A 19503-nucleotide genomic window follows, 5' to 3' on the forward strand; every position below is an offset into this window, starting at 1 on the left:
TGCAATCGATTTTTAACTAACTTCCCAACTAGTTAGACATTTGAAACTTTTAGAATATATCAGAACACGATGCCAATGCATTCTTTTAATACTTTCAGCCATCTTTAAGCAGAATTGAATTCATTTTCAGCTACTTCTGTTTTGTATGGAAAGTTATTTTAGAAAAATCCGTTAAAAGTAAAAGACTATTATTGGTTGCTAAGGAGGTGGTCCTAGCAACTAAATTATTAATTTATACGCGTGTTACTATGGAAATCAAAATGAAATGTCAAAATGACATTTCAGTATTCTACATTTGTGTTTGTTTGATTTTTATTTACTTCATATCAAGTACAAGTTTGAGCATATTGAGCATACTAATTCAACAGAAAATTTTAATATGTTGTATTTAAAAAGTTCTTTTTATCTTGTAATTATTTTAATTTATTTTGTAGACAGCATAATCACGTAGAAATATCTGAGGTTTGTAGGTACTATATTCAGTGATTTATTGATGAATTCGTCATTGTCAGATTCAGTTATCGGTTGTATAACATTATCATCAGGTTCGCCACGATCTAGCTAGAGCTATGTAGCTCGTCTTGAATGCGTTGAAAAACAAGACTCTCGTCGGCGAGTTTCCGGTTAACCTATCGAGCAGATTTAGATGGTTAGGTAGGTACCACGATTCTTGACAATAAAGGGCCACCCACATTGAGGTGCATGCCACGGTGCTTGTCGTCTGCTGTCACGGGCTGTCGCTACGGGGAAAAAAGTGTGTAGGTACTGTCGCTGTTCTTGGTGTTTAAAATGTTATCAGACTGATACTCTCATCCCGTAGCACATTTTGATTTTTGAACCTATAAACGAACATTGTCAGTTGGCAAAATCTGCCGTAATCATTAAAACAGTAATGAGCGCACTTCACGTTGAACCGCACTGTATCGGCACCTGCATAATGCAATGAATGACAATTGAACGTTTTTATCATATTCCACATGCCAACACTTTTCGTCTGTCACGTCAAACTGTCAAACTGACGTTCTTTTTTTGTTTTTAGCAGTTGTGCACTGTGTATTTTATATACGAATTTTGTTTATTATCTATGGTGGGCTCTCTTCAAAATATTATCTATAAATGTCATGTCACATGTAATTGTAACGTATGCACACGTAGAAATTGTTAAAATTAATTTAAATTAGCATGAATAATGAATAATAATTCAAAATACTAATATAATAGAGTTGGCACTCTCCATTATAAAATACCAAATAACAGCCATAACAAATAATCAACAGAGGTGGTGATCGTTCATAATATTCTGCCAAATGACGAAATCATAGACTAAATTTGTCTCTGACGTAACGTGATAGTCCGCGATATGCACCTCAATGTGCGTCACGCTTAAGAGTTTTTTCAGTATATTTGGAATCCGCATGGGCATGGTGAGGTCTACATTTAGTAAAGTTAAAGTCGCGTGAATGATAATACTGGATGCCGTTTAATCAACGCGTGTGTATTACCTGTTCTCCTGTATTTTTAACTGGCCACTGTGGATTCGCTGCCAAGCTCTATGAGTTTGGACTTGTCGACCAACATGTTCATGTGGGAGATAACCATATGAAAATGTTCGAGAATGTGCTCCAAATGGAAAGAGATGTGCATGTTCATTCAACCAGCTGTTGGGCCCACCGGGTCATCCGACCTGGTCGCCACAAAGACCAATTTCCTCACGTCGTTTACACTGCAGCTAATTCTGTCTGTTGTCATTAAAACAAAGCTTTCAGTAATAATAAATACGCCTTAAGTCTGCAAATTTTTATTCTTATGTCAACGTGAAAGCAATTAATATTAAAGTAAAATACTGCTGAAATCTGAAAAGCTATTTTTTATTGCAGGGGAGGGCAAACTGCGGCCCGCGGGCCGCATGTGGCCCGCCAGGTATTTTTTCGCAGCCCGCCATCGATAATTGTACTTGTGATTACGAATAACTTTTTTATAATTTTTAAAAAAATATTGACAATAGATCATAATTTGAAGAATTTGTTGTTTCGTAAATGTATTATCTCAGTACGTATTCCTTGCGTCTCGTCTCACACTATGTAACCACAATTTTCTACGTTGAACATCGATTTCAATAGATATTGATAGTGTACCGACAGAGCTACAACTTGAGATTATTAATCTGCAGTGTGACACTAATTTAAGAGAATTGCATCGTCGTGAAGAAATCTCCAAATTTTACAATGCTCTTAATTCAGACAAATTCGACCAACTTAAAGAGTAGGTATGTAAGAAAAATGTTCGTTATTTTTGGATCAACCTATATATGTGAACAAACATTTTCGATCATGAACCTCAATAAAAATTCTTTACGATCAAATATCTCCGATGCCCATTTACTAGCAGTTTTGAGCTTTGATTTTGAACAATATCAACTACAAAATTAACACCTAAATTTAAAAAAATGTTTCATTCTTCTCATTATTTTTTTTGTAATGTTTATTTTTCGTGATAATAAATAGTGTATATCTAAAAATGGTATTTTACTTGCGGCCCGCCGCTCATTTTGAATTCTTGAATTTGGCCCTCCATCCAAAAAGTTTGCCCGCCCCTGCTTATTGCATTGCAAGACACGGTTTATTAAGCTTACATGTGTCATTAAATTGAATAAGCTTTTAACAGCCCGCTATTACAAATATTAAGCTCGTTGTTTATTATTTATAACAAACATTCTTGTGTATAAAATTGTTTCCGTATTTTTAATAATAGTGACCAGGTCACACTATGAGTAAAATAGTTGATGTTATCGATAAAGAGAAGAAGGGATTTGTGGTTCTGCGAATAATGTGATATTTAGGCAAACATTTTATACATAATAATATCATGAACACATGATGAGTAACACGATATTTGAGAGACGCGTTGTTTTTACGTACTTAAGAACCAACATCTCCAAAAAGAATGAGATGAACCTCGAACCTGCCAGGAGACTGAATAGTACAAATACAGCGTTCTTCGCACTGAAGTCCTACAACGTGGACATGAAAGCAATCGCTCTCTGTGGGTGTGAAACCTGTAGCCTATCAAAATAGACATTAGAGATGTATTCGAAAACAAAATTCTTCAAAGAATACTTGGAGGGGAGAAAATAAAAGGTGGCGAATCCGTATAAATGCTGAGCTCTGCGAAGAATCTAAGTCCAATATAGGGCGCGATATATTAATCAAAAATTGAGGGCGCGACGACTCAGATGCGCCGGTCACCTTGTTATGAAGTTTATGAAGTAGCCCTTAATAATTACTTGAACCCCTGGATAGCCCCCGAAAGAGGTGGGCGGATAACGTCAAGAAAGACGCAGAGAGGCTGAGTGTGACCGACTGGATAGAGAGAGTTCAGGATAGATATGCTTTAGGACGGTTGTGTAGTCACCAATCAAATCAACTCAAATTTTATTTCTTTTACATGTATTATGTAGTTAACATTACAAAATATTAATTTAAGACGTTCACAACATGACATTTAAAAACAAAGAAATATTATTATTAACAGTATACGTATATAAAAAAGAAATAGATCAGTATTAAGTTATGAAACAGTAAAATGTGAAAATACAAAAATTTCACATTATATACACGAAGTACACCGAATGAGCTGAGTAGACCTTATTTTAAGAGTTTATTATCCAGCTATACTCATCCTCAGTAGGTGGAATATGTAAATATTTGAAGTGATTTGGTTAAACAGAGTTATTGCCCTCCCAATGGCATTACAAATGGCAAATTACTTCTGCACCTTGGGAGAACAAACAAATGATGCTCCCGATTTCTAAGATAGTTATCAGGGACACACATGTCAATCAAGAATGGCAGAATTCTCATTTTCACCCCTTAAAGTCGGAAAAAAATATGTGGCCAGGTTATATAAATAAATTATACACATATAGGTAGGTAGGACTTGCAGATGTCGCTGAGAATGTCAAGGAACTGAAATATCCTCTGGCATTGGGGATGACGGAAGAGCTTTGTAAAATCGTAAAGTTCTTTAATAGAATTAGAGGGAGAGTCTGAAAGCAAACCCCCACTCAGAGCATAAGAGCAATATGACAGCGAGTCAGAGTCAAAGCTTTGGTAAAATTTAAAAAATATATTATTAATGAATAAACATGACTGCCCAGGTCTAACGTGGGTTGTTGGGATGATTCTTCAGTCATTTGCGTAAAATATATTTATTTATTAAAAAAAATATATGTACTACTTACTATGCAACCATAAATAATATTAATAAAATTATATATCGTAGCTATAGAATGAATAAAATGAATTTTAATTCGTATAAAATGAAGATAAAATTATTGAATAAGTTTATATTTAGCTTTCGGACGAGCTTTAAAATCACAATTTGATAACATGTCACTTAACAGAACCGGACCCTCTTTTGAACGAAAATGTTTCTGAAAATCTGTCAGCGACTTTTCACCCACGTTCGGCGAACAACGTAGAAAATTATGTTTTAATGCAAAAGTATCACAAACTTATTATTATGTTAAGCTGACACTGATGCAATGAGCGATGAGCCCACCATGATCTATGGTGATGAGTAGTGTCCATTAACGATAGATTCTTCATTGGTTTACGCAAGGGGGGACATGCTCGTCGAAGGTCAAAATTGAGTTTTTATTGTATTTTCAAACCATGATCCTGGACACTCCTTAAACGTTGTAGATAATCTATTTATATAATTTTGAAGCCTTATTATCTTTTTTAGTTATTTTAAACATTTGATGACTGCATAAAGTATTTTTGTTACATAAAATAGAATTCTTTCAAACCTCTCGCTATAATGTTTTAGAATATAGTCATATTTCGGTACATAACTGTGCAGTGGTGTTAAGATTTTTTACATTTATTAATTTTTAAACGCATTTATAAAACCATTAGTATAATTTATTTTGAGATATTTTTTGTAAAATATTCACGATAAAAAATTATATTGATAATCTCTGTGATCCCAAATTTGACAAGAATTAGGCATTTTATTATTCAAAAAATCGGCAAGATTAACACATTTGAAGATAATTCTAAAGATACTTATTATAAGCTATGTCTTTGACCATTCAAGTGTGATAAACATCTTATGAATAATGATTGCTTTATAATAATTATTGACCTAAGAATAAGGTAGTGTTTTTTTGAAATACGCCATTTCTTTTGTCATTCCCCAGTGGTTAAGCTACAACATACGGCCATAACCATAAATTAACAAACTATAATTAAAGTAGGGAGTAAAATGATATTAACGCGCGTGTTTGAACATGTACCGTTTAAAAAAAATAAAAAAAAATTCGGTTAGGTACATGTTCGAACACGCGCGTTAACATAATTTTACTTCCTATTTTAATTATAGTTTGTAAATTTATGGCTACGGCCGTATGTTGTAGCTTAACCACTAGGGAATGACAAAAGAAATGGCGTATTTCAAAAAAACACTACCTTATTCTTAGGTCAATAATTATTATAAAGCAATCATTATTCATAAAATGTTTATCACACTTGAATGGTCAAGGACATAGCTTATAACAAATATCTTTAGAATCATCTTCAAATGTGTTAATCTTGCCGATTTTTTTAATAATAAAATGCCTAATTCTTGTCAAATTTGGGATCACAGAGATTATCAATATAATTTTTTATCGTGAATATTTTAAAAAAATTATCTCGTAATAAATTATACTAATGGTTTCATAAATGCGTTTAAAAATTAATAAATGTAAAAAATTTTAACACCACTGCACAGTTATGTACCGAAATATGACTATATTCTACAACATTAGAGCGAGAGGTTTAAAAGAATACTATTTTATGTAACAAAAATACTTTATGCAGTCATCAAATGTTTAAAATAACTATAACGGATAATAAGGCTTCAAAAGTATTTAAATAGATTATCTACAACGTTTAGGGAGTGTCCAGGATCATGGTTTGAAAATACAATAAAAACTCAATTTTGACCTTCGACGAGCATGTCCCCCCATATTGGCTTATAGAGTAATACTCTTTAAAATTCATTAACTGCGACATCGCATCCCACCTCGGAATGTTTTATCTCGCCGGACTATAGAAATGTTTTACTGCACGGATTCTTAAACAAATGTCATTTCTTATGCCTATACTAATTAAATTAATTATCTTTTTGAACTGAAAATTTTTACAGTTAAATTACTAGTACCGCAAAACTGATGTGTAACGCAAAAGCGTCACGAAAAACAAAAACGTACGTGATTGTCAAACATTAAAGTTCTTATCAAATTGAGTTGTATGTCGCCTACTATCACGTGACGTCGCAGTAAGCTGCCACTACGAGAAAAAAGTTTGTAATGTCGTCTTGGTGTTCAAAATGTTATCAGGCTGATACTCCCATTCCGTAGCACATTTTGAACCTTTAAACGTTTAAACGAACATTGTCAGTTAGCAAAATCTGCCAAAATCAGCAAAACAACAATGAGGTCACCTCGCGTTGAACTGCACTGCATCGACACCTGCATGACTCAATGAACGTTTTTATCATCTTCTACATGCCTACACTTTTCGACTGTCATATCAAAATCACGTATTTTTGTTTTTAGCGATTGGCACTATGATAAGAATTTTCTCTATTATCTATGGTCTGCAGGTTGGATTCTGTTCAAAATATTATCTATGGATGTCATGTCGCAAGTAATTTTAAAACACGCACACGTAGAAACTGTTAAAATTAATAATTAAAATTAGCATTATAAATTAATTATAAATCAAATTACTAATACATTATAGTTGGCACTCTTCATCACTGTCACTCTTCAGTGAATTTACAGAGATGGTGATTGTTCAAAATATTCTACAATATGACGAAACCATATACTAAATTTGTCGCCGCAACAGCGTGACAGTAGGCCATATGCACCTCGATTTGATTCGCGCTTAACAGTCACGATTACTTGCGCCGCTATATAATAATTCGGCGGTCCCTACGTAAACTCGGACATCTACAAAAACGTAATTTTACAGGAGAGCTATTAATTTGAAGTAAAAATAGTTTGTTTTCTACTGAACTTCTATGTTTTTATTACTAGGCACCTGAAATTCGGGGAGTAATATAAATACTTTACACAATTTATTTACTTATTATTACATTTTTTCTAAATTATATACTTTTGGTAGAACTGTAGTTGTCCGACTTTACGTCGACTTCCAAACATCCGTTAATGAGACAACTACCACATGTCTCACTTTACGTGGGAAAGAATTCATATCAATTATTAATGCAATTTTAATGCAACTCATTTTTTAATTGGCGAGTGATTTCTTTATTCTGAAGATGACTATTAAATAATTTGGATTGTTCCTCAGTGGGACTGGTATCATTCAGCGAATAAAACAATAATCACACTACAGTCGAACTCGGTTATCACGATCTCGGACATAGCGAGATCTCGGATGTAATGAGGAAACATTCGTTGACATTTTAGTTTATGATTTTCTCCATACATGTATTCACTGTTTTAACGAGCAACTTATCGGATATACCGAGCTAAAATACTGTTAATGTGTCGATCGTTTAAAAAAATTTCTACCCTAAGCAATAAAATCCGATCAGACAGGATGCCGCCGGGGACGGATTACGTTTATGACACTAGTTAAGTGTCTAAGTACGTACATAATTGTTGTTTTCGCTGACAATAATGAAAAAGTATCCAAGCATATGGTTGAAAAATCCAAGGTTTGTGAAGTCCGTAGGTACCTACCAGCGTTCAATACAATAAACAACATCTTTTGTAGTTTATGAAGGCCATGCTTGTTTCGGGGATTTTTACGATGGTTTTCAGATTTTTTATTTTCGACTTTTATTCAACTTTTTTTGTCATGTCACCGCTCATTTAAAAATACCTATTCTCTGATATAACGAACAAAAACACCTCAAAATAATACACGTGCGTTTCTAACGTACTTTGTTAACGGCCAGCTGCACGGAGTATATAAAGACAGCTGGCCACCTGCACGACGTACATAAAGACAACTGTCATTCATCTGTTTATGCGACCGGAAATGATTGTCTGGTGTCTGATGTAAATACGGACATATTAACATATCCTTGTTTACGCGGTTCATTTAATAAAATTACAGTATTTGTCCGTTTTTATGTACATTTTTTCCCGAAATTAAGTGAGATTTTTTTTTCTCTTAATTTCATATCAAGGGAGAAGTTATTTTAAGTGTTTTGGCAAGAAAAACTAAAAAATGCTTTTTTGCTAGATGTCCGAGTTTACGTTGGGACAGTCGAATAACTATAGCGTCCCTTGCCTCTCACCGAGTAATTATTATTAATATGTATTTAAAGAAGTTTCACATTTCTCGCCTGTGCTCGCCACACACATCCATATTTTATGATTTGTATTATTTTTGTATTTTTACAATATACATAATCTTAAATTTTATTTTCATCTGAATCTAAAAAAAATTATACTATATTACGAGTATTATGATACATTCTATCAAACTAGGTACATAATTTTATTATGCTGTTCGATCTTCTTGTTCCCATGTGATTTCCTTTCGAAGATTAATCATCATTAGAGCGATGTGTGCACTACGTCTGCTACCCGTTGCAGCGTTTTCCTTTGCCACTTTTACCATCGAACTTTCCTTGATTATTGAGTTATGAAATGTTATACTTCTCTTCTGTCATAATATGGCAAAGGTACTGTCGTTTTCTAGTCTTGATATTAAGTAAAACTTCTCGTTCATTTGCCATTCATTTGAAAACGTCAACATTTTTGTTACACTATTAGTTAAATAAATTATGAGGAATGATATTTTTCGCTTAACGTAGAAAATAATTGCGATTACAAAAAAGTAAATACCATGCAAGAGTCTCAGGTTTGAATTGAAGTCTCGATTAATCTATTATTTAAAAAAAATGGCACTCACTATCTCAATTCATGTTCTTAAATAATTATTGAGTTGTGTATGTAATATAAAATAAAATAGTACGAGTATATTATCATAAATTCAATAACTTCCTTTTAAAAAGTTTGTTGTTTGAAAACTTGTATGTATTTATTTTCATAAGACATTAAGCCACATTTCATTTTAATATTCTTTTAGTATTGTATGTTTTTTGTATATTTTTCATTCTTATTATTCCTATATTAAATTTGTTTACGTGTGGTAAATATTATTAGTCTCGCCCAATGCTCATAAAGCAGAAATGTGGTCCTCACAGTTCACATAAAGTTTTTTTTTCCCTTTGAGGCAAAAATACAGATGGGCGTTTCGCAGCAAAATTATGGCACGTTTTTACGCACACAAATTTAATCTGGAATGTTTCTATTCCGAAAACTGTTATTTCCGCAAGATAAGTAATGAAATGATCATTATCATCACCCTACAGAAAAAAAACACGTAAATAAATTAGGGTCAAGTGAAGATCATAAGAGATAAATATTTATTTATTTGTAAGAAAATCTATAGTAATATTATTAAACGTCAAGGCCGCTAGCATACGAAAATAATATTATTTCTTAAAGTTTCTACAAATTGCAGACCAAGTGTTTATTTGAGGGATGGCTTAGATATAGGTATGTGACCGTCGTCGAATCCGGGTGGCACTATTTATTAACATTCATTTTCACGTAGAATCAGCCAGTATCCAATTATTGCAAACTCAACTAAATAACTGACCTCAGTACTAATATTCATTTCAACGACAGTCAGCAAAATGTGAAGAGGTTTTATCAAACTCTACAAAAATGCTCATGTCTGGAGCATAGACAATAGTAAAACACGGATACGCCCAAATCTGAAGTTCTCATCTAACTGCCTTTCCTGACTACAAGGGCGCTTCAGCCTCCGCTTAAATATCAAGTTAAAAGGTTTCATGTAAAACCTTATAGCTTCAATTTATTTCGATACCAATGTAATATAAAGTTAACTAATAATGTGCGACGAAATACAAGTATTACCAAAACGCCAACAAGTGTATCATTAATGTATACCGATTTCAATATATTACACACGCGCAAGTGCAAACCTCTGATTAATTAATAACTGATGTACTCGTAACACACCAAGTTACATAGGAATATCTTTTATAAATGTCCAATTATCGCACATTCATTAAAATAGCTAATCCGCAATTCATTGAAGTAATTTCAACGTATTATTATTCAATAATGCATACGTCAATAAATAATATCGGATCATAATTGATTGTAGATGACACTCTATCATAACTTCCCGGACTGTCAGTATCTCAGTATATTTATCGCATCATTTCAGCATCTCATAAACCGAGCCTTGGACCTCGGAGCATAACTTATAACTCTAGTAACATAATTATTCCTGTACCAACTGTTTACGCCGCAATCTAAACTGACTCCTCCATCCATCGGAGCAACCACCAATCTGACTTTTCTGACCAACTCCTGTTCACCTCCTAAAGTGGTCTCGGTCCTTTACAACAATCCTAAATATTTTGGCAGTGCTATTTTATTCGGGCCAATGCACTTCATATGCTTCTTGGCGTGTGAGATATTCAAATTCAAGTTTGCTTATTTACATTAATGGTGAACGTTTACCACATGACATGAGGATAAAAACAAAAAAAAATAATAATAATATTATAAAAGTACCTATTAAAAATCAAAAAAATAAAAACAGTATTTGAAAAATAGTACAAAAAGAGTTTTAGGACTAAATACAAAAAATATTGAGTAAGTACTCCAAATAAGCTAAGTAAACCCTATTGTAAGAATTTATAAAACAATATCTTCCTTAACTCAGATCAGCACATTCAAAGTCATGTAAAGTCTTACTCTCAGACAGCATCCGGAGTATGTTGTGTCCCAGCTATGTGAACTACTTCTCTGACACGTCAGCTTACACACTCGAGTATATTCATTGCGGTTGCTCTAGTGTACCCCGTACCTCTAAGATTTGGGAAGACATATATTCTCGAAGCTCAAAAATTGAGACTCTTGGGCATTGGTAAGATGCCACCAGTAATTCAGAAGTACGGGTAGAACGCACGCATGCACGGAAATCCCTTACAAAAAGGGCGTGTTCAAGGACCACAAAGTGCCAGGCTCACGAGATGGGTCGAACACCTGCATGCCCTAAAACCCTTATCCGTCACTTCAAATAATACAAGTTAGCCACGTGAAGATTAATATGTACTAAAGGGTTAGATATACATACGTACAATAATATTAAATCTCGTTGATAATACTATAAAGGTAAAATGGGCATTCCAACTAAGACAACTAAGTCCAAATCAAACAAGCTATAACTGGCAGTTTCTCAAACAGCCTTGGAGTAAAATATGGAATAGGCCAGTGATGGCGAACCTATGGCACAGGAGATGAGTTTACATGGCACGCGAATTTTTCATTTTATTGAAATTTATCGACAGTCATTCAAATATAATAGCTGCGTGCATGGCCCCGTACTCTGAAGCGGGTCTTTCTTTGATTCTGAAGATCTTTGGTGGTCTCCTTTACCTATCGCTAAGATTAAAGGCAGTGTGACGATCTGCAGTTGCGTATTCCAAAGGATCTTCGAGGTAAAGCTAATGGTTTTTTTTTATTTTTTTAATACACCCATTTGAATTATAGAGTTGTCGAATATCGACAAAAATTGCATCGCCCAACCACATAATTTGAAATGTCAGTATGCATGAAGTGAAATAGCGCCGCAGGAGACATTTTTTACTATTAGTGCAATTTTGTGACATGTGTTTATCTCACTTGGCTCGTCGATCCTCCATAACGGGCACCCAGGCTAGAGCCCTGCCAGCCCCCTCCTTATGGGGCCATGGCTGCGTGTTATGTTTCCTTAAAAATAATCGCTAAAAATGGAAAACCGTTCAGTGACGTGGAATATATAATAATGAAAGGAGCGTGGTTAAAATGCTCCCACGATCTCTTTCATGATTTTGAAAACAAGGAAAAAATTATTCATCAAAGAACAAAATATATGACTTTGGCTAAAAACATGATGAAATATAGAATCTCAAGAACTCAATTGTAATGTTCAAACTATTTTTAATGGATTTCGTATTTAACTATTCTTTTCATTTTTATCCCTGTGGCTTCTTGGCACGTCAGACAGTTAAAAAATAATAATTAGGAAATTTCGGCATACGTACGTAAAAAGATTCGCCAACCCTGGAATATACCAATCCTTTGAAGTTGTGTAATATTTTACTAATATTGAAATGGCTGACTTGAGTTGATATCCAACTTCCCTGTTTCAACCAGAAACTAAAATATATCAATGGATTAAAATTTAATTTATACTTTGGAACTAACAAAGTTAGATATTAGCTTAAAATACTTGTGTTTTCTCAAATACCTGCACAAGGTTATTTATAGAGATTTATTTATACAAGTTAATTTGTTGCGAACGCGCTTTGAGACTTGGTAAAATGCTAATGCCTGAATTCATTATCTTGGCTTAGAACTTTGTGGTAGAAAACGTACTGCATTTGAATTTATACAGAACATATAAATAAGTATTTACTATTAATTAATCAAAGAAGGTTTCGGAATAAAGAATTAACTACAAATAGATCGTTTTTTATAAAATACATCTTTTTTAATGGTTACCTCATAAACATAATATCTACGTAGGTATTAGAAAAGATTCTAGAAAAATGTGAACCGAATGGTACTTCCACTCAAATCAATCGCTGTCCGGGTGAGTGCTTTTATCGTTTAAATAAGTAGTCGGAAACTTTTTTAGACTAATAGGCAGCATTTATTTTATTTTTTTAATAATAGGGTGTAATTATTTCAGTCTTTAAAAGTAAAGTTTAAATTACGAAATTTGAAAAAATGTGATTTATAAAACGAAACCAATATATCTGCACACAATTTCAAAACACCTCAGAAACATACCAATCAGATAAATTCTTTTTAAAAATTGTGGTGCCGGACCTGGGCGGGGTTCAAATCTGTGTCCATCGAATTCACGAATTTAACCACCTGCACCCTATTGAATTACGACAAAATTGATTTAAATCAATATTATCGAGAATTCAGAAATGCTTCAGTTACGTGACTACACATTGACTGCTGACTAGATAATTATTCTTTAATTACCACATCTAAAAAGCATGCTAATTGTATCGAATGGTCACCTAATCGTTACGCGCTGGGCGCGTCTTTAGCGTCCAATGTAGGTATTAATTATTATGTAGTGTAGTTAATAATACCAATAATAACTCACATTTTGCAATTTTCTCATTTTTAGTTAAATATACCAAGTGACTCTAAAGGCATTAATATATATATATATATATAAAGAAAAATAATTGGCTATCAAAAATCACTTTAAACCATCTGAAAATTGTTGACAAAGTTGACTGTCGTTGTCATAACTCACATTTTTCAATGAAGTCTATTATCAAATCAAGACCTTTCTAACCAATCAGAGAGCTTTATTTCTCATAGTGTACTGTGTGTCTGCAGCCTTAAGAGTGTTATATATATATTTTAAATAATGTAAATCAACTCACTCATCAATATTCAAGAGAGTTCAATACTTTTCTTCTAATTACAAATAATTACAAGATAAAAAGAACTTTTTATATAAAACGTTTTTAAATTTTCTGTTGAATCATATAAACTTGACTTGGCTAGCTTAAATGATCAAAAAAAAATTAAACTTGATAGAAATGATACTGAATTGTCATTTTTACATGTCATATTGATTTCCATAGTAATGCATGTATATATTAATAATCTAGTTGCTAGGACCCCAGACCCCTAGCTATAGTATTTAGCTAGTCAAGAAGTTAGTTAAAAATCGATTGCAAGATTTGTACCGGACAAAGAACCACCGGACAAATAAGAATACGAGCTAAGAAAAACGTTGTAAAAACAGTGCTCTAGTGGTATTTTGCGATTATCTCAATAGTCAATTTTTGGAATACGTGAGTTATGACTCTAGGCGACTGAAATATTCTTTTTAACCGAAATTATTCTTAAATCCTGTGTATATTCAATATAGTATTGTACTATTGAACATACATCTGATACTTACTTAACAATCCACCACTTGGAAGATTATTGATTCCAAACTACTACTAGTATTATAATAATAACTGTATTTTCACATCAACGTCTAACGTTTCTATTTTCAGGCGGCTTCGTGTCTGTTTCATTTTACTGGAGGCTGATTCATGAAATGTCTTACCTGAATACAATTTAACTATGTGTTTGAAAATACATAATTTGAAAACACTTCAGAGATATATATTATAACCGATAGAAAAAATCTTTTTGAAAAATAATACGACACCAAAGAATTTTTTCTGGTGGTAATATAATATAACTAACGCATCGGTTTATAATGTCGTGCGTCCCAGGTTTGATTCCTGAGTCTGGCATATACACATCCAATGTGTGTTTGGCGAAAGTGACTTTTTCTCGTATAAACAAAAATCCGTTAATACAAAACCTCCACTCTGTGGAGGCACATTTTTATGATCTTCTTAAGATCGTATGTACATGGTAAAATATATAATATAATAAGATACATCGTGTGCTTACTGCCAACAGTCTCGGAACCATGTTATAGATAGAGTAATTGTAATTTTAAGTTTGATATACCCTTTAAAACCAGGCATAATGCTAATTTCTTTGTGCTTTATGTGCATATGTATGCATGTGTATTTATCGGATGACCTTGATTTTTTTTCTACCATACATACCCACCTAATATTATATAGACACATAATCCGTTGTTAGCTCTTAACAACTAAATTATCGACTCAGCAACCCAACGATATGTTATATTACTAAATAAAAGAATATTACATTCTTAAATCTTGTGAATTATTTGCTGATTAAAAAATAGTTTATATTATCACATGTTTAATTAATTGTTATTTAGATAGTGATAAAATTGACAACACTACATTCTATATTATTAAATAAACTATTTTTGGATTCAAATACAGGGCTCGAAACAGGTCGGAACGCACCGGAGCGCCGTTTCGGTTCGTAACATCCCCAAAATTATCGCTCCGCCTCGTGGAAATATTAATTTGACCATCTGAGCGATATATGTCATATAATAAAAAAATCTAACATACTTATTTTTTTTAAATATATTTATAATTAGACAATAATGTTAGGTAATATTTTCGTAAAATTATTGAGCGCTCCGATTCGTAAAATTTTACATTTCGAGCGCTGTTCAAATAACTTACTTTCTTTATAATATTAATACTAGCGTCCGAGGGTACTTGAAGGGATTAAGTTAGTCGACAGTAATAAGGGTGATAATAAATTATTTTATCAAGAAATATTAGAGATGAATAGAGCACAGAGGACCAGCTAATCTTCCCCAATAGTCGATTGCTCTATGCAATTTGAATGTTTACATGTCAGACTATAATTATATCGATAATAATAAAGTAATGATATTAAATATATGTATATATAATATGTATTTGTATGTGGGTGTATCTATGTATCTATGAGTACTGTTACATTCCCAAATGGCCCCCATTTGGGGATGTCTCTGTGAATCTGGAGAGGCCCAAATTGATATTAAATCAACAAATAGTAAAGGTTGATTGTGAAAATAATTAAATAATGTTAAATATCTGACCGGCAACATTGTCTAAATGCCGTTAAAAAAATACGAATGGCAACGCCGCATTTGTACGGCTCGTAAGCGACCGTTTGTTTTAGCGGGAGAATCATTTTTGACAGCAACGCAATAAGCAGTGTTAACCTCGCTATCCGACAAAACCATAAATTGAAAAGAATTTGTATAAAAATGTAACCTTTAGAATATAGTAACGTAAATATACCTTGCCGTTTCCAACACAATTCTGGTGTGTTATTTGTTCACCTCCAAGTCCCGAATCCAGACGAAAAATCCATACAACGAAGCAGAAGTGACAGCATGTTTTCATTTTCGAAAATGGAGGGGAATGACAGTACGTATATATTATTTAAATATTATAATAAAAAAATGTTCAAAAATAACTTAACCTGACATTTCATTTTTAGTTACCTAACTTGATTATTTCCCCATACGTTACCTTGTTCCATTGTTTTCCTGTAATTAAATATAATACGCTTACTGAATGTAGTAGTGGTGAATAGATATCTTATTATCTATTAGGTATGGGTGTTTGCAAACACCTCAAGTATTCAAAAAAATATTTATATTTGGTCCTTTATTTAGTAAGAGTTTTACCTCCTTTTATTATATTAATTTATTACATAAGCAAGAATGAATTATATTCGTTGTCAGTATGCATTTCTCATTCATGAGTGCGCATAATTTTTGTAGATCGAAACCCGGGTCGCAAAAAACGACTCAAAAGGAATACTTAGTACAAAACTAAATACATTTGAATTTAGTCTCTTTATATTAATAATATATTTCTTATATCAATAACACACCTTTTTAATAACTCTATTATACATACAAAGTCACTGTAAATAAAACATTGCTGTCGTTAAAATAATATTTATGGTCATTCAAAGACAAAAATAATAACTTTAAAACGCATATCTGGAAATTGTACAACATACATACAAATAATATCAACTGACGTACATGAAAATTATATGCTGTTTATTATTGTTGAATGTTTTTTCACAACATTATTTATTACTGACAAAGCGAGTTACATGTGAATATTATGCAGGTGGTTATTTTATTCTTTATTTTAATATGCGACAGCATGTTTGATGGATTGTTTTAATTCAATCAGGCATGAAAAATTGCATAATAGAATAAATTCACCCTTTGACTGCAATGCCGACAAATGCACGTGAACACCAGCGTTTTCAAATGAATATCACTTGCAATCAATTGTAACAAAATTACTTTTTTAATACTAACTATTCATTTATAATTAACATGTTTGACAATTAAATTTCATATATTGTTTTAGTTTGTCAATTTATGGCTACGGCCGTATGTTGTAGCTTAACCACTGGGGAATGCCAAAAGAAATGTGCGTATTTCATAAAAACACTACCTTATTCTTAGGTCAATAATTATTATAAAGCAATCATTATTCGTAGGATGTTAATCACACTTGAATAGTCAAAGACATAGCTTATAATTAGTATCTTTATAATTATCTTCAAATGTGTTAATCTTGCCCATTTTTTGAATAATAAAATGCCTAATTCTTGTCAAATTTGGGATCACAGAGATTATCAATATATTTTTTTATCGTAAATATTTCACTATAATAATGTCGACATAAATGATACTAATGGTTTTTTTTAAATGCGCTTAAAAATTAATAAATGTAAAAAATCTTAACACCACTGCATATATATGTAGGTACTGAAATATGACTATATTCTAAAACATTAGAGCGAGAAATTTAAAATAATACTATTTTATGTAATAAAAATACTTTATGCAGTCATCAAATGTTTAAAATAAATATACAGAATAATAAGGCTTCAAAATTATATAAATAGTTATCTACAGCGTTTAAGGAATGTCCAGGATCATGCTTTGATATATGAATACAATAAAAGCTCCATTTTGACCAACGCTGAGCATGTCCGCCCTTAAGTAAATGGTTTTTTTTATTCAATAAATATGTCTCAATATTTAGAATTCGTTATTGACTTTATACATATTTTGAAACGCATGAGAATAAATTATGTAAGTATGTATGTTTTAAAATTCTTGTTGCATTTTTTATTTGTTGTATATTTTTTTTATACCAATTTCATCATAACAATAATAAATAAACTACAGCCAAATATTATAATATTCTTATTCTTGAAGCAACTCGACCTTGAAAATTGAAAAAATATGTGTTTTGGTTGAATAATTTTGTTAATTAGGTTCATTGACCAGTGAATAATATTAATCAGTTTTTTTGTATCATTTTCAACAATAATAACAAAAAATATGTATTTCGGTAAAACATTAATACAAGACATGACGTTTACACAGAAAATCAATTTCTTTGTTCAATATTCCTTCCGCGTTTGGTTTAAAATGTACCAAATGGAAAACATTCATGTTATAAAATCTATCGTTGGTATTCTGAATTCCTTGTTTCAATAAACTACTATTTCTGTACAAATAGTTTACGTATTATGTATAGAGAATCCAATCCCGAGCCAAATTTTTGATCCCGGGATTCCGGGATTACAATTTGACGATCCTGGAATCCCGGTATTGGCATTTTTTCGATAGTTATTATTAAAATTTTATATATACAAAAAACATTGATAAAATCGGTCAAAAATTAATAAATAAATAATTTATACTATTTAAGACATGTATTGTTAATATTGTGCACGTTCAATCTTGGAAATACATAGGTGTAATGGAGTAAATAATATTGTAATATAAATGATTAAAACAGTTATATTTATTTATTAAAAGATAACAAATACAAAAATACAAGTTAAAATAAAACATAACATAGGTATTGTGTTGACAATAAATACAAGCTAACATGGATTGTTAGTTTTTTTATGTTGTTACGATTGCGTAAGGCAGCAAAAAATGGTTATTTATTATCCGGTGATTCCCCCTGTGATCAGTGGGTCTCCAGAATCGCATTTTCTGGTAGAAACGTCTAACGAAATGTTTCTCGAATTATTTATTCTATTTCTCAAAGTCACATCACGAAAGTGGGAAACATTTTTTTTTCTCAATCTTTCTCATTTTTATTAATGTATGTGAAAAAATAAAATAAATTGGTAACACATGAGTAATAAATCAAACTTCATTCAAACTCAGTTTATTTCTAATGAGTTATATGTTATTAAAATATTTTTTTCTGTTATATTTTCGTTTTTATTTTATTTTCCTTAAAAATTGATAAAAAAAATCAATCCCGAAAGTTTCGGGATTATGTTTACCAATTCCGGGATTCATAGGTATCGAAAATAGTTCGGGATCCCGGGATTGGAATCCCTAATTATGTAGTACAAATACTGAAATTAGTTTAATTTAACCAGATTATTCTAGTTTGTGAACTGCTATGAAAAACCGTGTATCTTACATGCATTATTAAAATGATACCTTCCAATGAGACATTTTTTTAATAATTTTAAACCATATTTTGCTCGCATATTTTTACTATTTAAATATCAAAATTCTAATTCCATCAAGTACCTACCTACCTACGGTTGATAGAATCAATATTTAAATATCATTATAACACATGTATCTTTTTACGATTGTCGGTTAAAACTCACAGTTATCTCTTGATTATGTTTTTAAAATATACATAAACATGGTTCCGCAGTAAAGGTTACAAATGACACAAAAAACATACATTTTCAACAGCGTCTGTAGGGTTAATATAATATTCGCCGAAAAATGCTTACCAGTTAAAATAAATGCGGTAGTATATTATTTCAATTGCGATGGCCAGAGATACCAGATCGGATATAAGATTTTACTGAAAGTGTCGGTGAAAACATTACTAGCTCTTGAGAATCGCCTCCGCAACGTGTACGAAACGTCAAGG

General features: G+C 32.0%; 1 protein-coding gene across 2 annotated transcripts in view; it reads left to right on the forward strand.

Moving 5' to 3' along the window:
- The window catches only part of LOC147078295 (pyrokinin-1 receptor-like), a 197186-nt gene that overhangs the window by 22971 nt on the left and 154712 nt on the right, over positions 1 to 19503 (forward strand). The window lies entirely within an intron of this gene.

Source organism: Rhyacophila brunnea, unplaced genomic scaffold (genome assembly GCF_057557595.1).
Source record: "Rhyacophila brunnea isolate RB1 unplaced genomic scaffold, BYU_Rbru_1.0 scaffold_11, whole genome shotgun sequence".
Classification (NCBI taxonomy): domain Eukaryota; kingdom Metazoa; phylum Arthropoda; class Insecta; order Trichoptera; family Rhyacophilidae; genus Rhyacophila; species Rhyacophila brunnea.